Here is an 18,770-nt window from a genome sequence, read left to right as displayed (position 1 = left end):
GCTATAGCAAGCCCTCCTGAAGCTCCAGTTGCATCTACCGTGACAGTTTGGCATCCCGGCCAGGCTCTGGATAAAATAGAATCTAATGTACTAGTGTTACATTTTGTTTCCTGCATGAAGAGAATATGTGGTTTTTCATGTTGTATCATGTTTTTTATCATCCTATATTTCCCGGGACTGTTGAGTCCTCGTACATTCCATGAGATGAGCTTCATGGTTGACCAGTTGGTAAGGATCTATAGTATTTAGTCAGCTTGGAGCACCTGTCGGACTCCACTAGCATTTCCCCAATGAGGATGGTGCGTTGTAAGTCTATCTTTCTTCCCCTTTTCTTTCCATCTTTGGTGATGTGTTTCCCATCCCAACTACTTCCTTGTTGTATGCCCAGGGTTCTGTGCTGGTGCACCCTTGAGAGTACCACTTCTAGATTTTCGAGCTGCCTGTCCGGTATTTTGTCGAACTCTTTCTTTTTGCAAGCTTGTTCTAGACTGAAGATGTCTAGGTCTCCTAGATCAAAGCTCTCAGGTTCTTCTTCCATGTGACTGTGTTGACTACTCTCAGCCATTTGGTGGTTTGTTTTGAGAGGGTCTGTCAAAACGTTGTCAATGTCCATTCCTTTTGGGGAACATAGGGCTTTGTTGTCATCTTGAAGGGGGATAGGTTGAGAAGCTGTTGGTTGTTGATCTGAGTTAGTCTCCGAGGATGGTTGACTAACATCATTGGGAGTAGGTATAGCGAATGGTTTCGTGGATGGCGCAGAAGTTGTCTTAACTATTTTGGAAGGGTTTGATTCAGGCATATTTAGGTTTGATAGAAGGTCAAAACTGTTGCTGGTGGATGGAACAGCAAAGGATGGCATTACGTTTTTTGGTCCGTTCGAGGGTTTTTTGTTATGCTTCTTTTTATTGGAAACTTTGGTGAACCCTTTAGAGTCATATTTTTCCACATGGCCTGTAGGTTTAAGAAAGGCATTTAGTGGACAGTCACGAAATAAATGTCCATGGGCATGGCATTTCCTGTATCTAAAGGGCACATGTTCATAATCTATGGATTGAATCCATTCAAAGTCATCATGAAGGAGACTTACCAAATCTATAAGTGCTTTTTCTAGTTTCATGTAAACGCAGTTGTGAGCATATGATGTGTACCGACAGAACTTTGTTTCCTCTACAATCTTTATAAACTCTCCTAGCCCATTGCCTATAGCTTTGAGTGATTCTTCATCCCAGTATTCCAGAGGTAAGGAGTACATACGAATACAGACTGGCGCCCAGCTGAAGTCTTCCTTGTCTGGATTGAATCTTTCTATTCAATCTCGTAGATATAGACCCATGGCTTTGAAGAAATAAGGTCCTCCATCTAGGATGCGATTTCTGTCTTCAATATAGTTGAATATGGCCGTGAAAAATCATTTAGGGCCTAGCTCTAGGGTAACATGCCCCTTGGGCTCCCATTTTGAGGCTATCCATCCTTGCAGGGCTTTCTCAGTTAGCCATTAGCCTATGAATTTTCCAATAAGCGCATGGTATTTCATATATTGGATTTGATCATTGATTCTATGGCTGGATAGACCAATCTTGGGGCATTTCGCTGCAATGGGCTTGCAAGTGGAAGACGTTTCCTTCTTTGGTTCTTCAGGTACCACAGAGTTGTTCTCTTTTCCATTGTTCAGATCTGTTGTTTCGTTCCCTTCCTGTTGTTGCGCAGGTTGGACCGGTGGATGTTCTGTGCTCCCAGTTGAGGGTTGTTCAGTTTCGTCCCCGTGAGGCCGGTTTCCAGTGTTGCGGCCTATAGGGGGAGGCCCTGTGGCCTCCCCCATCTGAATTTTCATTGGTTGTTTCTTTCAAGTTAGCTAGACCCACGCTGGCAGTGATACTGCTTGATTCCGAGAGTCTGCTACCTCTGTCGCTATGTCGTGGAAGGGTTTGTCAGAAACCCTCATCCACCATTTTCCTCTCAGCCCATTTGGTCGATTCTAACACATTGCAATCCAGCTTCAATTTAGCTAATGTTATTGATTCAAAGTTCTAGTGGCTAAATTAAGCTTATTGTTATTGATTCAAATTTTCTAAGAAACCTCTATAGATGACATCTACAATATATGCATAAGAGGCGTGAACAACCCGCCTGATTTTTCGCCCACGTCATCACCCTCGTCGATCAATTTCATAAATTCTTGGACAAGTCGATTTCAATGATATAGACCCCACATTGTCCAACCAAACTCCATTTCTAGTTTCTTCCAGTCGTACAATTTTTTCTCTAAAAATTCTTGCGGTTGCTTTCAGAGTTGATGCCATTACGCATTTGCTTTCAAAGTCCACTGCAAGTTGCATGCATAGCTTCAAGGTTTGAATTTCATGTTTTACCATTATTAAAAAATTATACTTTAAATTAAATGAAATAGTTTTTTTCACTGAAATTTATTAAAAGAAGGTAATATAATTCCAAGATTTTTTTGTGGTTTAAAATACATTTTTTAATGTATAAATGCATTCAACACTCTAATAAATCTTTCAATTATGCATATTAAACAATTTAATTCAATTTTAAAAAAATTTCAGATTTTGATTGAAATTAACTAAAAAAATAGTTTTGTCTATAAATTAAACTATGCTTATTTGTTTTAGTTACAAAAACTATTTAAAATATTTTTTAAAAATATTATAAAGGGGTATAAAAATGTTAATGAATAAATGGATACTTATAATATCTAATGAAAGTCGGGTTTTTTAGATTGGGAAAGTGTATTGGCATCGTTTTGGTAGGTGGTTAAGTAATGTGATTTTTAGAGGTATTTTCCAATATGTAGTCAAATTAAGGATATTGTTTAGTATGCCACAAACCCATGTGATATGTCAAAAATTAATTGAGTCAAGTCCCTATGACCCTAATATAGATAAAAAAACTCATTACATATCTAACTTAAAAAGAATAATTTGTCTAAAAAAAATTACTAGCATACCGATTCTATATTATCGTTTGAAGAGAATTTTATATTATCATTTAAAGAGGATATTGGGTTAATGTTAATGAGCAAGGTCACCCCATTCCAATTGTGACTTACAACCTTTCAAAAAACCATCTTCCTAGAAATTTGCTAAATAGTAATTCATGGAGGTCAGTTACCTTGGAGGAGGAATCTTGATGACTACATGGAAATTATCCTAACAAACATAATGCTAGATGATGAATTGTGACAACAAGCAAAATTTGTCATCTAGATGGCATTGCTATAGAGAAATAATGCTTATGTGTACAGGGACTCGAGAATTATTTCCATGTTGGTAAGCAATAGATTAGTAGAAGAACACATACCCCATTTATCTTGTGAAATTAATCAAAAAACCATCTTCCTAGAAATTTGCTAAATCGTAATTCACGGAGGTCAATGACCTTGGAGGAGGAATCTTGATGACTTCATGGAAATTATCAAAACAAACATAATTCTAGACAATGAATTGTGACAACAAGCAAAATCTGTCATCTAGATGGCATTGCTATAGAGAAATAATGCTTGTAAGTGTGTATAGGGATTCCATGCTGATAAGCAATAGATTAGTAGAAGAACATATACCACATTTCTCTTGTGAAATTAATAAGTGATGGCATAGTGTGTTCTGGTGAAATAAAACAAACATAGAAGAATGTTTCAGTAGTTGAATTGTATGTACAATCATAAGCTCTCAGTATGAAAATATACTAGATTAGCTACATGAAAAATAATAAAGAAGAAGAAATAAAACAAGAATTAAGGAGAAAATTTCAATTAGTCATTAAATATGATGATATTTTATTGTTAAACTAAATACAATATATACATTATCTAAGAGGCTAGCCAATTTGAATTAGGTTGGAGTTGCATGTGGATGTACTAGTACAACTCAAAAGTATTTTTTTTAGTAGTTGGAAAATAAGTTAAAATCAAATTGAAAGACCCAAAATTAGCAAAATATCCTTCAATGGAGTGAATGGAAGTAAGTCACTACAACAAAATAGGCAATTTGCGCCAGATTTAGCACCAGATTCTAGTGCATTTTTTTCTCAATTGGGATGAGCAACCTGGCGCTAAATCTGGCTCTATTGTACAATTTTTAAAGCGTCCTTTTTTGCACCAAATTTTTCATCTTTTTTTATGCCAAATTTTCCATCATTTTCTGCATCATATTTTGCACCAAGATTTTCATTTGGTTTTACAACAGGTTTTGCTTCTAGTTTTGTGCCTTTTTTTGCATCTATTTTTGCATCATTTTTTGCTTCCTCTTTTGTGGAATTCTTTGCTTCTATTTTTGTGTCATAATTTGCATCGATTTTTACACCATCTTTGACATCTTATTTAGCGCCTTTTTTTACATCCAATTTGTGCCAATTTTTGCATCTGGTCTTATGCCATCTTTTGCTTATAATTTTGTACTTATTTTTACATCTATTTTTGTGCCAATTTTTTTGCCTTTTTTTACACCATCTTTTCCATCCAATTTTGCACCATATGTTGAATCTAATTTAGTGCCAAATTACGCATGCATTTTTGCACCATTTTTTGCATCCACTTTTGCATTTTATTTATCTCCCTTTTTTGCATCCTATTTTGCACCATATTTTGCATTTAATTTTGCATCATTTGTTGCATCCAATTTAGCATCATTTTTAACACCATTTCTTGCATCCAATTTTTCATCCTTTTGAGCATCTAAATTTGCATCCTATGTTGAACCATATATTGCATCCACCTTTGCATCCCATTTTGTGTCTATTGTTACGTTCACTTTTGAGCCATTTTTTCGTCTACTTTTGCATTTGTTTTTGCACCAAGTTTTGAATGATTTGTTGCATCATTTTACATCCAATGTTGCATCTCAATTTGCATCCAAAATTGAGCCATTTTTATGCCCATTTTTGCACCATTTTTTCTTCTTTTGTGTCCAATTTTGCACCATTTTTTATGTCCAAATTTTCATCCTTTTTGGTATCTAGTTTTTCATCCTTTTTGGCTTTCAAATTTGCATCCTTTTTTCTGCCACATTTTGTGTCCACATTTGCATCTCATTTTGCACCTAGATTTTAGTTGGAATTTTCATCTAGTTATGCATCATCTTTGACATCCTTGGTTTCACCATTTTTTAGTCCCATTTTGCATCTTGTTTTGTGTCTTTTCTTACATCCTTTTTGCATCCTAATTTTACACCATTCTTTGCATCCTCATTTTGGTGTCCATTTTTGCATCCTTGTTTGCACCCAATTCGGTATCCTTTCATATGCCCTATTTTGTTCCCTTCTTTGTGTCTAGTGTTGCACCCTTTTTTAATTTTACTTTAAAAACCTTTTTGTGTCATTGTTTGCATATTGTTTTGATGGCTAGTTTAACATCCAATTCTACTCCCAATTTTTCATCCATGTTTAAATCCACTTTTGGCTTCTTGTTTAGAGTTTTACTTTTATTTCCATTTATGACCACCTCTATGGGTTCATTTTACTAAGTTCATTTACATAGTGAAATATATTAAATTTTCTAAATATCATTTTGCTGTAGGATTTAATGCATAGTTAGATGAAAACAAAACCCTCTCATTTTATCTCAGAAACCTGGGACAAACCAATTAAGAGAAAGGTTGTTCTAAGGCTTAGGATTCTTAGTAGATCAAGATGTAGAGTATAGATTAAGAAAAAGAGAATGAATTCTTGTGATTCCTCGCATGCAGGTCTTCTTGGAGTTTTTCGTATAGCCAAGAAGCGCTCCTAGCTAGCTCCAAAGCTTGGTCCTACACATAAGAGAGAGAATAAAGCAACCTTCACAACATAATATCTTAATAATCAAAACTATAAAAAACATATAAATATTATTGAATAAATAAATATAAATCAAAAACCCATGCATACATTAGTTAAATAGAAGAAGTAAAGAATGAATAGAAACATATGGAAGGAAGAACAACTGATCTATATGAATAAAGGAGTTGGATGAAAGTTACAACAATCAGATATAGTTGCAACATCACCTCCCCCAACTCATAGCTCCAAAACTCTCCCTCTCAAGACAGATCTCAAGAGCACGACAATACAAAATTCCCATCATTTTTTCAATGGCCAAGCCTCTAATATATAGGAAAGTGGAGGCTATGAAGATTTCCAAAATTCCTCATTAGTTCAATTTGGGAAAAATCTTTTGGGTGAATAATGTTTCCTCATATAAAAAAGGAATTTTCCACTTTTTAGATGCTTTTGTGCTTAGGAAAAAGCTTCCCCATGCTTTATGGCTCTTTCCCACTTTTGTATGCTTTTATTTTTTAGGAAAAAGCTAAAGATGAGGATAAAGAGATTACATTCCACCATATGTTTCCGAAAGTGACCAAGAATGTCAAATTCAAATTCTAGTTTGCTTATGTTTTAGTTTTTTTTTAAATATATATTTAGTTTTAGTATTTTTTTTCTAGAAAAATATATTTAGTTTTTGGTATATTTTTCTATAAGAAAAATTATATTTTGTTTTTATAAAAATGGATTTTAAACATTCCATTCATGCTAAATTTGTGATTTTATGATAGGAGTTTAAATTATATATAGTAAAGTAACTTAATGTCATGTGTCGTGTTGCTGAGATGGGTGTTATACATCTCTTTCTTGCCAAGTTATAGAATGTGCTTGGGTTTTCTTAATGCAATAAAACTAATTATGTTCTTCATGATATCTTGAAATGTTCATCTTGAACCAGACTAATAAAACAATAAAGTTAAAATAGGTTTTCCTTTGTCCTTTATAGATCTTTGTCCCCATTAATCTTGGTCTTAATAGATTAATTATCTTGTGGTGGCCTTGAGTGGTCACTTCCATTAGTTGCATGCTTTGTAGTTTTCAGTTAGTGACATTTTTTAGGCTTGATAATATGTTATTTAATTTATCAAAATGTGTTATTGTCCATATTATTGTTAAATATTAATATTAAATATGCTGATTTTTAAGCATGTTTTAGCAAAACTTTCCCAAAATGTTTATAGATTGTATTTTATAATGCAATGATTCTTTGCTTGATGAAATTGTTTTGGATATTTTTTTTAATGATTCATTGATTGATGAAATTGTTATAGATATTTTTTTTTAGTATATTAAATTATATGTGATAAAGTCAAAAATCACCTCTTTTTTAGATTTTCATTGATCAATTTCCCTTAAGGCCATCAAGTTCACCATTTGGTCCCAGGTTAAGGAAATATAGGAGTCATGAAGTGGAATTGTCCAAGCACTTAAATCTTGAGACATGTTTCTTTTTAGTCACTTTATACTTTCTTTCTATGTAAATTTTTTATGAAAATAGTCTTGGAACATGAGGGGCATCAATAGTAAGCAAAAACAAACTCCTAAAAGAAAAATGGTATGCAAAGCACCCATAAATAATGTTGATATAAGAAGCAAAAATATTAAGTGAGGTTCAACCTCATATAATTAGAAAATGGGGGAGGAGTTTCCAAGTAGTAGTGATTGATGCTTAGAGATACTTGGGTGGAATGGTTATTATTTGAAATGATTAAGACATCAAGGTTACCAATATGTTTACCTCTTTTCACATTATGACAATACAATTTTAGTTAATTGACATTGAGGACTACTACCATGTATCCAATGTCTATGAATCCAATATCGCAAATGGAAAACCTCTATTTCTCAATTCTATTTCTAGCACAAGTAATTTATACTCCCCATCTCCATGGATTGTTGGGAGTGACTTCAATATTATAAGTGTCTCGAGGAAAAGAAAGAATGAATCGAAATGTTTAACAAGATATTTTGTAAGCTATACCATTAAAGTCACAAAGTAGTCTCCATTAAAGTTGTCAAGAAATGAGTCTCCAACCCACACATGTGGATCAATGAGATGTAATACATGTGTGTGTGGTTACGAACTCAATACACCTCTATAATAACTCCACAAACTTATGTATTTCACTCTGTCACATAAATTGACAGTAGTGTGACATAAGTAAACCAAGAGTAGACATGAAATCCTTAGGAAAAAAACATTCCTTAGATCCTCAATTAGGTGCTTAAATGATGAAGTGAAAATGCAAGGAGAAAAGAAGAATTCATGATTTAACCATCACATACATGTGATCAAGTGTGACTAGGAGTGTATATATTCATATATTTTCCAAAGAGGGAGTGAATACATGAGTTACCGTTTATTGGCCCTTATTTTTCTTTCTTTTTCATTTTCTTATATATAGGACTTAGGGAATAAGGTTTTCATAAGTTTGGCACAACTCATAGATATAAGATTTACATGAATTTTCACTTCAACCTTAGAGTTTAGACTTAGATAAATCAATATAGTGTATGTTTAATGATTTTGGCTTTCACTTTTTTATTGTATTTCATCACAAATACAAAAGGGGAAATATTTTGCCACAAATCTATGAATGCTTAATCATAAAGTCGTCATGTGATGAAAACAAATTAATGATGTTATTCTCTACGAAAATGATGGGTATTCTTGAGAAAATCTTATGCTTGTGGATGTTTCCTCCCTGGTTGAGAGGGAGTGAGGGTAGACACCATGTTATCCATGTGTCATGTACTATGGCTAGGATTAACAATCGTAAGCCTAGTAAAGGCACTAGTAGGGATAATGGTGGATTGGATAAACATCTGGGACCAATATTCTTTGAGAATTTGGACATTGACTAGGACTAATCGCCATAAGTCAAGTAAATTAATCCAAGATAAGAATAGTCATGAGGATTGACATTTTCTAGTGTCAAATATTATGATAGTGGATTAGGAAATGATCATGTGAGGACATACCTGGTAAACATCTTGGTGGGGTAAGTGCCTTGAAAGGCAGTGGTGTCCAAATTTATGCCTCCCAACATTGTGCTCTGATCTAATGGAGAGATAAACTTGTTAGTCAAGGCCTTACTATTTTGAAAATTTTGGCTATGATGATGTAAATCATCATTGATGCTTATCAATCTAGATCCCTTCTTATATGAATATTTCAACTTGAGAGTACTTTTTTGTCTCATTATGAGTGCCTCGCTAGTTTAGAGGGAGGGTCATCATCTTCATTATTGCCATCATCACCACCGTCAATGTGATCATTATTTTCATCATTTCATTATCATCATAATCACCATTCATGTCTTCTTCATGATCATCATCATCATCATGATTTTGTATATTGTCGTCAATTGTTCATAATTATAGGTATCATAAGAAATATCACCAACTTTAGGACACATGATATATGAAAGAAAAATAACCACTTTATTTTTTAGAAATGATTGATGATCATCAACATCACTACCATTATCATCGTCATTATAATTTTCATCATACCCATCATCATAACTAATATAAGTTTTATCATAATTTTTGTCATCTTCATCATGAACATCATAATCATCATTCATGCCATTATTGTTCTTGATTATGACCAAGATGAAAATAATGATAATGATGATCAGATGATGATGACTTGGAAGATGACGCCAAAGATAATTATTATGATTTTTACCATGATAACATTTAAAAATTGGGAGGAATGGCCAAGGTCATTAGCATCATCATCATTGTCATTATCATAACAATCGCAATTCATGTCATCGTCATCATCTTCATTATCATCATCGTTATAATTATTGACATTGTCATCAGTTGTTCATAATTTTCAATGTCATAAGAAATATAATCAATGCAAAAGATATGATCTGTGTTGGAAAATGGATGCAAAAGTAAACAAAAAAATGGGGGTAAAAATAGACGTAAATTTGGATGAAGAGTGGACACAACATAAGTAGATGCAGAACAAGACAGAAAAATTGAACAAAAGTGGATGAAAAAGTAGATGCAATAGTTCATACAAACTTGAACACAAAATAGGACTCAAACATGGATGAAAAAGTGGAAGAAAACATGGGCACAATAGTAGGCATAAAACTTAGCATGAATTGTGGTGAAACAAATGTGGATACTCCAATGAATGTAAAAAAAGAGGGACACAAACTTGAATGCAAAAAGGAGGAAAACTTGGATGAAAAAAGGGATGTAAACATGGGCCAAACATGGGTGCAATAGTGAACACAAAATTAGTCGCAAAACTAGACAAATCAAAAGTGGACGTAAAAGTAAATTCGAAATGGGATGCAAAAAACATAAACAATATTTGATGCAAACTTGGACACAAAAGAGGATGCAAATATGGATGCAATAGTGGAAGAAAATGTGGGTTGCAATGATATGCATAAGATATGGCACAAATAATAGCACAAAAAAGGTGGATGTAATAATAGACACAAAAAAATATGCAAACTTATATGCAAGACAAGATGCTATAAGGGATGTAAAAGTGGATGCAAACACGGGTGCAACATGAGAAACAAAATTGGATGCAAAATATGGATGAAATGGAAGTACATGCAAAAGAAGATACAAAATGAGATGAAAAACCCAACACAAAAGTGGATGCAAAAATAGATGAAATATTTTATGCAAAAGAGGATGTGAAGATGGATGCAAAATTGGAAGCAAACGTGGGTACAACAGTATGTGCAAAACATGGAACAAATTTTGTCACAACAAAAGTAGATGAAATGATAGATGCAAAAAAAGAAGCAAATGAAGATGAAAAATAGGATGCAAAAAGGGATGTAAAAGTGGGTGTAAACATGGGTGCAACAATGGATGTAAAATAGCTTTTGCAACTTATTTGAAAGAGTAATTTTGTCCCAACAATTAGACTTGTAGCATAAAGAACATGGTTAATACATATGATTCGACCAAAAACTAGTTACTACCAAAATTCAACCAAAAAAAATATTACTGCATAAAAATAGAATTAAAAACAAAAAAAATAAAAACAAAAATTTCCCAAATTAAAAATAAATAAATGATAAACTTTTTTTTACCAAAATTTAGTGATTTTTTTAGTGCTAATACTAACATCACCATTACAACAAGATATTTTTTTAGTGCTAATACTACCATTACAACAAGATATAAGAGGGATATAATGCAAAAAGTTTAATAATAATATGTATGTAGAAGATGGTCTTCAGACTGGTGAATTCATGATAATCAATGGGACTACAGTCAAAATAATTGGATGTTATTTACTTTTTTACATAGATTGTCAAAATAATTGCATAAATCGATTTTTTTTAACCAAAATTTAACAAAAACTTTGCTAGTGCTAACATTAGAACCACCATTACAACAAGATATCTTTCTAGTGTTGACAACAACATTATAGTAAGATACCTCAAGAGAGACAGAAAATTTAAAAAGTATGATAGTAATATGTATCCAGAAGATGGTAGTGAAACTAGTAATTGTTCATTCTCATTATCATAATCATTGTCATCATCATCACCATCATCCTTGTCATCGTTATTGCCATCATTACATTATCATCATAATCACCATTCATGCCATCATCATCAGCTCCATCATCATCATCATTATGGACATCGTTTGCAATTGTTTATAATTATAGACGTTGTAAGAAATATCATCAACCCAAAAAATGTGATCAGTGCTAGAAAAGCGTTGTTTAGGACACATTGATATACATAAGAGAAATAACAACTCTATTTTTGAGAGATGATCGATGATCATCATCATCACCACCATTATCATCGTCATTGTCATTTTTATCATCCCCATCATCATCATTAATGTAATTTCTATCAACATTGTTGTAATCATCATCATCATTCATGCCATTATTGTTTTTGATGATGACCTAGATGAAAATGATGATGATGACACCAAAGATAATGCTTATGATTATGACAATGACAACATCTAAAATTGGGAAGATTCGCCAAGGTCATTAGCGTCGTCATCATCATAATCATTGCCATCATCATCATTAATGTCATTGTAACCACTATCGTCTTTATCATCATAATCACAATTCATGTCATCGCCATCATCTTCATTTTCATCATTGTCAATATTATTGACATTGTCATCAATTATTCATAATTGTTAATGCCATAAGGAATATCATCAATGCAGAAAATATGATGAGTGTTGGAAAAGGGATGCAAAAGCGAACATAGAAATGGGGGCAACAATAGAAGTAAAATTGGATGAAAAGTGGATACAACATAAGTAGATGCACAACAACATGAAAAACCTAACACAAAAGTGGATGCAAAAGTAGATGCAGTTGTCAATGCAAACTTGGATGCAAACATGAAGGCAAAAGTGGAAGCAAACATGGGTCCAATGGTAGGTGTAAAACTTGGCACAAACTGTGGTGAAACAAATGTGGATGCAACAACGGACACAAAAGTAGATGCAAAAATGGATGAAACAAAAGTGGATACAATAGGGGATGTAAAAACATACACAATATCTGATGCAAACTTGAACACAAAAGAGGATGCAAATGTGGATGCAAACGTGGAAGCAAATGTGGTTGCAATGGTAGGCGCAAGATATGGTGCAACAAAAGTGGATGTAACAATAGACAAAAAATATGCAAAATAAGATGCAAAAATGGATGTAAAAGTCGAAGCAAACATTGATGCAACAGGCAAAACAAAATTGGATGAAAAAAAATGGATACAATGGAAGTAGATGCAAAAGTAGATACAAAACGAGATGCAAAACCCAATGCATAAACCTGACACAAAAGTGGATGCAAAAATAGATGCAATATTTGATGCAAAAGAGGATGTGAACATGGATGCAAAATTGGAAGCAAACGTGGATACAATAGTGAGTGAAAAACATGGTGCAAATTATGGTATAACAAAAGTGGATGTAATGATAGATGAAAAAAAAGAATCGAAGTATGATGCAAATGAAGATGTAAAAAGGGATGCAAAAAGTGAAATTTAAAATGGGTGTAACAGTGGATGCAGAATTGTATGCAAAAGTGGATGCAATAGAAGTCGATGCAAAAGTAGATGCAAAACAAGACACAAAACCCGATGCAAATCCTGGTCCAAAATTGGATACAAAAAAGGATGCAAAAATAGATGTAGTAGTTGATGAAAACCTAGATGCAAATGAGGATGCAAACGTGGATGCAAAATTATAATCAAAAGTGGGTGCAAAAGGAGGTGCCAAACTAGGCGCCAATTGTGGCACAAAAATATTAAATGCAATAGTGGGTACAATAATAGATGCAAAAGAGGATGTAAATATGGATGCCAAACAAGATGGAAAAGTGGATGCAACAAAAGTAGATGCAAAATTATATGCAAAACTAGACACAAAACTCGATGTAAAACGTGGCGCAAAAGTGATGCACAAATGGATGAAAAAATGGATGCAAAAAATGATTTAGAAAATGATGCAAAAAAGGATGCAAAAGTTGATGCAAGTGTAGGTGCAAAAAGTGGATGCAAATGAGGATGCAAAAGTATGTCAAACAAAAATAGATGCCAAAATTGATGCAAAACCTGGAACAAAACCTGGTGCAAAGGATGACACAAAACTTGGCATAAAATTTGGTGCAAAACGTGGTGCAAAACCTATTGCAATACCTGGTGCTAAACTTGGTGTAAGATTTGGTGCAAAACTTGATGCAAATTTTGTGTCAAGTTTTGCACCATATTTGATAAATGGATGCAAATAGCACCAAAAATGGGCTCTAGATGCAAAAAAAGAAGTAAAAAGGGACGCTAATCATTGGTTTTGTTGTAGTGAGTGGAGCTACAAATTAGTTAGAATTGATAAATCTCACAAGCTAATAGGTGTGTCTATTTTGGAATAGGGCTTGCATAATTTTAATTTAATTATCAATAATTATTATGTGAATTATGAGAATTACGGAATATTCTTAGTTGTATTCACAAATGAAAAGTTGATATTTATCTTAAAAGTAGTGTCCATTCTATATTTTCAATTAAATTGATTAATTAAAAAAACCCAATATGAACCAGTGTAGATCCATCTTAATCAGAGATCTAGCAAGGGCTCACAAAGATCAAATCTTTGAGGTGCAAACTTCTTTTAGAGTACAAAACATGAAAAAAATTGTTTGCAACCCAGAACATTTTGTCCCCCTAACAGACTGATACATCCCTAGTTAATACAGGCGCACACACATATACATATAATTTTTCATGTTTTAAATTGTATTTTTCCATGGTTAAATAGATTCAACGCTTTGAAAATTTACTTGGCCACTTAAATTGTGAAAAAGACCAAAATCTAAAATAATAAGACTACTTAAAAAAAAATTATACATAAAATTTATAATTTTTAGTTTATATATATGCAATTCTTTAATATTTAACTTATATTTTTAAATGTATAAATGAATGCAAAACCCTGAAATAATTATTAAAACATTTAAATTAAATAGATTACACAATTCAAATATCAATTTTTACAAATTTAATTTTTTATTTTGAATTAAAAACTATATAAAAAACCACTTCAAAAATAATGTTAAGAGTATAACATAATGAAAATTACACAATTCAAATATCGAATTTTACAAATTTAATTTTTTATTTTGAATTAAAAACTATATAAAAAACCACTTTGAAAATAATGTTAAGAGTATAACATAATGAAAAATATTGAAGTTGATTTTCTTTTAAAATAAAATTTGCACATAATCACTTTTATAAAAAATTGGGCCTCCATGATGCGTGTAAAACCAAAACATATACAGAATGATTAAAACATATCCGATGACGAAATTTTCACATGACAGCAACAACTAAACCTCAAATTCGCAGGCTATACTTCCCACACTTCGATTTAAAAACTACAGGCGGTTGTTTATTACTCTGGATCGATCATACACTGTTTGAGGAGGTGAGGCACCTGTTATATGTATCCGGAGAAGAACGCGTTTTAAGATTGTCCGCAGGTTTATTTATTTGTTTCCCCTTTTACTCAGAGCTGATCCGTTCGTTTCTCGGAGGACCACATATACTCCTCTCTGCGGACATGGTATTCTCAACTGCAGATACACAAAAGTCTTCCGATACGAAAGAAGGTATCCATGGCGATTTCGTTTTGATAACTCTGACATCCAACTCTTGTCTCATAAATATACCCGTGTTCTTGTGCTTATCTTTCATTTATTGAATTCTCTCTAACAGACCCACAAATTCCTCGAATCCATCTTCAGTATTCTCTAATGATGTGCGCTGGCATTCGGGCTCATCTTTGTCTGTGACATTTTCTGAGAAGTCCCGATTGCCAGAAGCAGGTGATTCGGACTCGAGCAAAGGTTTTTGGCTCTTGGACGAGTCCATGAATCAAGTATAAAAAATTATTCACAGTTCAATCAACTGCGGATGAAAGTAAGGTGGTGGCGCTCCTTCAAATCTGAGCAGGCCCCTTCGAAGATCAACAGGGTAAGGCGGTGTTCGGTGAGACGGTGTGCCGGTGGTGAAGGCAGGCCAGGAGGTGGAGGCGGTGCACCGGTGTGGGGGCGTAATTATTTCCAACAAAATCTTGATTCAGTAATTGTTTAAATTATTAATCATTGATGACATTTGGACGACCTTTGTACATGAATGACATTTAGGAACCCATGATTAGTGCTGTCTGTGAGATGAAATCAAATCAATAATATATACGACATCAAAGAAGCCTAAAAGACGATATTTCCATATACATAAGTGTTCCTCGACGCCTTTGATGTTAGAATAAGGTAGAAATCGAAATGCCTATTAATGTGATAAGAAATAAGTTTGTTGAGTTGTTTGTTAGATGTCCATGAATCAAGGTGTTGTTTTAAAACTGGTTGTTTTAAAAATCGTTGTTTTCTAACGTAATAGAGTAATAGAGTTGTAGCTGAGTTAGAGTGTGTATCTTTTATGTTGTTATATTTATGAAGTTAATTGTATAATTATATAATGGGATACATTGTGATGTATTTGCAGTGAGTATGAGTGAGTAAGTGTGAGCAAGCTTAGGCTTAAATTAATAAAAAAGTTTCTCTATATTTAATTCAATATTTTCTATTTTGTATCTGAGCGGTGTTTTCTATTTTGCTATCAGAGGCAAAGAGAAATCTGAGAAGGCTTCAAATCTGAGACCAAGAAAAGGCTCAAATCCGTGAGGGCTATAAAATTATTTTGTTCCCATTGTTAATAAAGTTTTGTTGGTGTTTGCATTTTGTTCAGAAACTGCAAAAAGGAGTTCTGTTGCATTATTTGGCATTGAGATCTCGGTTGTTATAGTCAGTGCAAGAGGAGGAAATTTTTTTTCCCAGGGTGTGAAAGCATCGGATCAGTGAATTTGTTGCCTCAATAATTTTAAACCGAACGAGTGGTTGCAGTGTGTAATCCTACTCGTTGTAAATGTGTTAGAAAACCTGCACAGATGAATCTATCTAGTAAAGGTTGAACACACAACTTTGCAAAGCAAAACCACTAAAAGAATCGAAAAAACAAAAAATGATGATTGATTCAGAAAATAGGTTACAATATTCATGATATATCATTACTGGGTGAAGATCACTAGGTAATGCACCATAATGGTGATCAATGAGAGGACTCAACACCTACAACAAGTTCTAGAGAGAACTAGCCAGTTGCGGAGTGAAAGGAGGAGCAAATCAGGGAGTATATCATGCAAAAGAACTAGCCAGTTGCAGAGTGAAAGGAGGAGCAAATCAGGGAGTAAATCATGTAGAAGAACTAGCCAGTTGTGGAGTGAGAGGGGAAAATCAGGGGGTAAATCATGCAGAAAAGATCTTGCATGTAGTCCCATGCCCTAACCAAGTGTCTGCATGTGCCAGTAATGAAGGTTCTAGGTGTGTAGTACCTCCAACACCCCCCTTGAGCACCACTATGGGGAAAAATAGAAAATGGGCCCTGGCAACTAAGGCCAAAGGTCACCCAAAATACAGTGCAACTTGTACTAAAATTGAGGAAAGAGGGAAAACCTCGTGGGAAAACCCCCCCTCAAAATACAATGTAATCAAAAGAAAAGAGGAAGAAAAGAGAGTTGCTAAGCAACTGTGTCCTTCACTCCAAGACAATCGCGCAGAGAGTGAAACTTCTGCTCAGTGAATGTCTTGGTGAATATGTCTGCAGTCTGTTCTGCTGAAGGACAAAACTACAAATCAATGACCCAATCATGTACTAAGTCTTTGATGTAGTGCATATGGATCTCGATGTGCTTCGTCCACTACCGCTGTACTAGATCCCTGCAAAATTTGAGAGTGCTCTGGTTCTCACACCAAACGATAGTGGGCTGGTGGAACTGGACGCCCAACTCAGTGAGGAAGTGTTGTAGCCACAAAGCCTGAAAGGTGATACTAACTACTCCTCTGTACTTGGCCTCAGCTGAAGAGAGAGAAATAGCAATGTCCTTCTCGCTCGACCAACAGATAGGGCCAGGCCTTAGACTAAGTGAATATCTGGAGGTGGACTTGCGATCAATGATTTCGCCCGCCCAATCAAAATCTGTGAAGCCAAGGAGATTCAATGCAGTGCCTGCTGCATAGTGAATCCCGAAGGTGATGGTGGCAGCATTCCAGTGTACCTCATGTGGCTCCTGCATGTATTTGGAAACTGCCCCTACTACATATGAGAGATCTGGTCTGGAGTGGGTGAGGTACAGTAAGATCCCCACTAGTTGTCGGTAGAGAGTACTGTCAACTAATGGAGTTTCACCTCCATCCTCAAGGCGGACCCCAGATAGAGAAGGAGTCGGTGCTGGCTTGCAGTCAATCATGTGACATGTCTCGAGGAGATCCCGTGCATACTTAGCCCACGAGAGTTTGATGCCTGTGGCATCCTAACTGATCTCAAGACCAAGAAAAAAGTGTAATGGACCCATGTCCGTCATCAAGAACATATCATGCAAGGCCCTCTTGATTGCAGCAATGGCTGAAGCCGAGCTGCCCGTGATTAGGAGATCATCCACATACAAAACTAAAATAAGAAGAGAATCATGTGTCTTGAGCATGTAAACATTCAGATCAGACTTACATCTTTTGAAGTTTTGTGATAAGATAAAAGAATCCATCTTCGCATACCAAGCTCTCAGGACCTGCTTAAGGCTTTAGAGAGACTTCTTCAGTCTGCAGACCAAAGATGAATCCTAAATGAAACCATGTGGTTGCTCCAGGTAGACCTCCTCAGATAGGTCTCCATGAAGAAAGGCATTCTTCACATCCATCTGATGTACTTCCCACCCCTCGGCAACTGCAATGGCAAGTCCAAGGTGTATGGAATCCATCTTTGGCTACTAGCCTCGCTTTCTGTCTGGTGATTTTCCCATCTGCAGCACTCTTGGTCCTGTAGACCCATTTGCATCAGACAAGTTTCCTTCCTAAAGGAAGGGGGACCAGATCCCAGGTTTGGTTCTCGAGGAGGGAGTTGTACTCCTCCTCCATGGCGGACTCCCAAGAGGGATGCCCAACAACCTCAACGTAAGACTATGGATCAGAAGACTGAACCAAATGACAATGTCGGACGACATTGGTTCAATGGCAGTGAAGGCAAGAGGAGGCTCAATAAACTCTGAGCTAATCCTCCGCGGATCAGAATTATCTGCCACAAGACCATTTTTAGCAGCTGGGTGGTCTTGTGCATATATCTCACTTAATCTCCTTGTTCTCTGATTTATGACAGGGGAAGTTGATTGACTGTTGGAAGCGCGATCTGGGCTTGGATGTGGATCATCATATGCATGCACTGGATTTGTATATGAAGACTCTGTCTCTACATCAACATGCTCTACCTCGACATCTGTATTCTCTGTATCTACATCTGAGTGCACTGAGTCATCATCTCGGACATGAGGTAGATAAAATGTGTCTACATGTGGCAATTGAGGTGCATGTG

The sequence above is a fragment of the Pinus tabuliformis genome, chromosome 1_1 (assembly GCF_031772625.1).
Source record: "Pinus tabuliformis cultivar Carrire ecotype Pingquan chromosome 1_1, CPIR1, whole genome shotgun sequence".
Lineage (NCBI taxonomy): Eukaryota > Viridiplantae > Streptophyta > Pinopsida > Pinales > Pinaceae > Pinus > Pinus tabuliformis.
Note: the sequence above shows the minus strand (reverse complement) of the source record.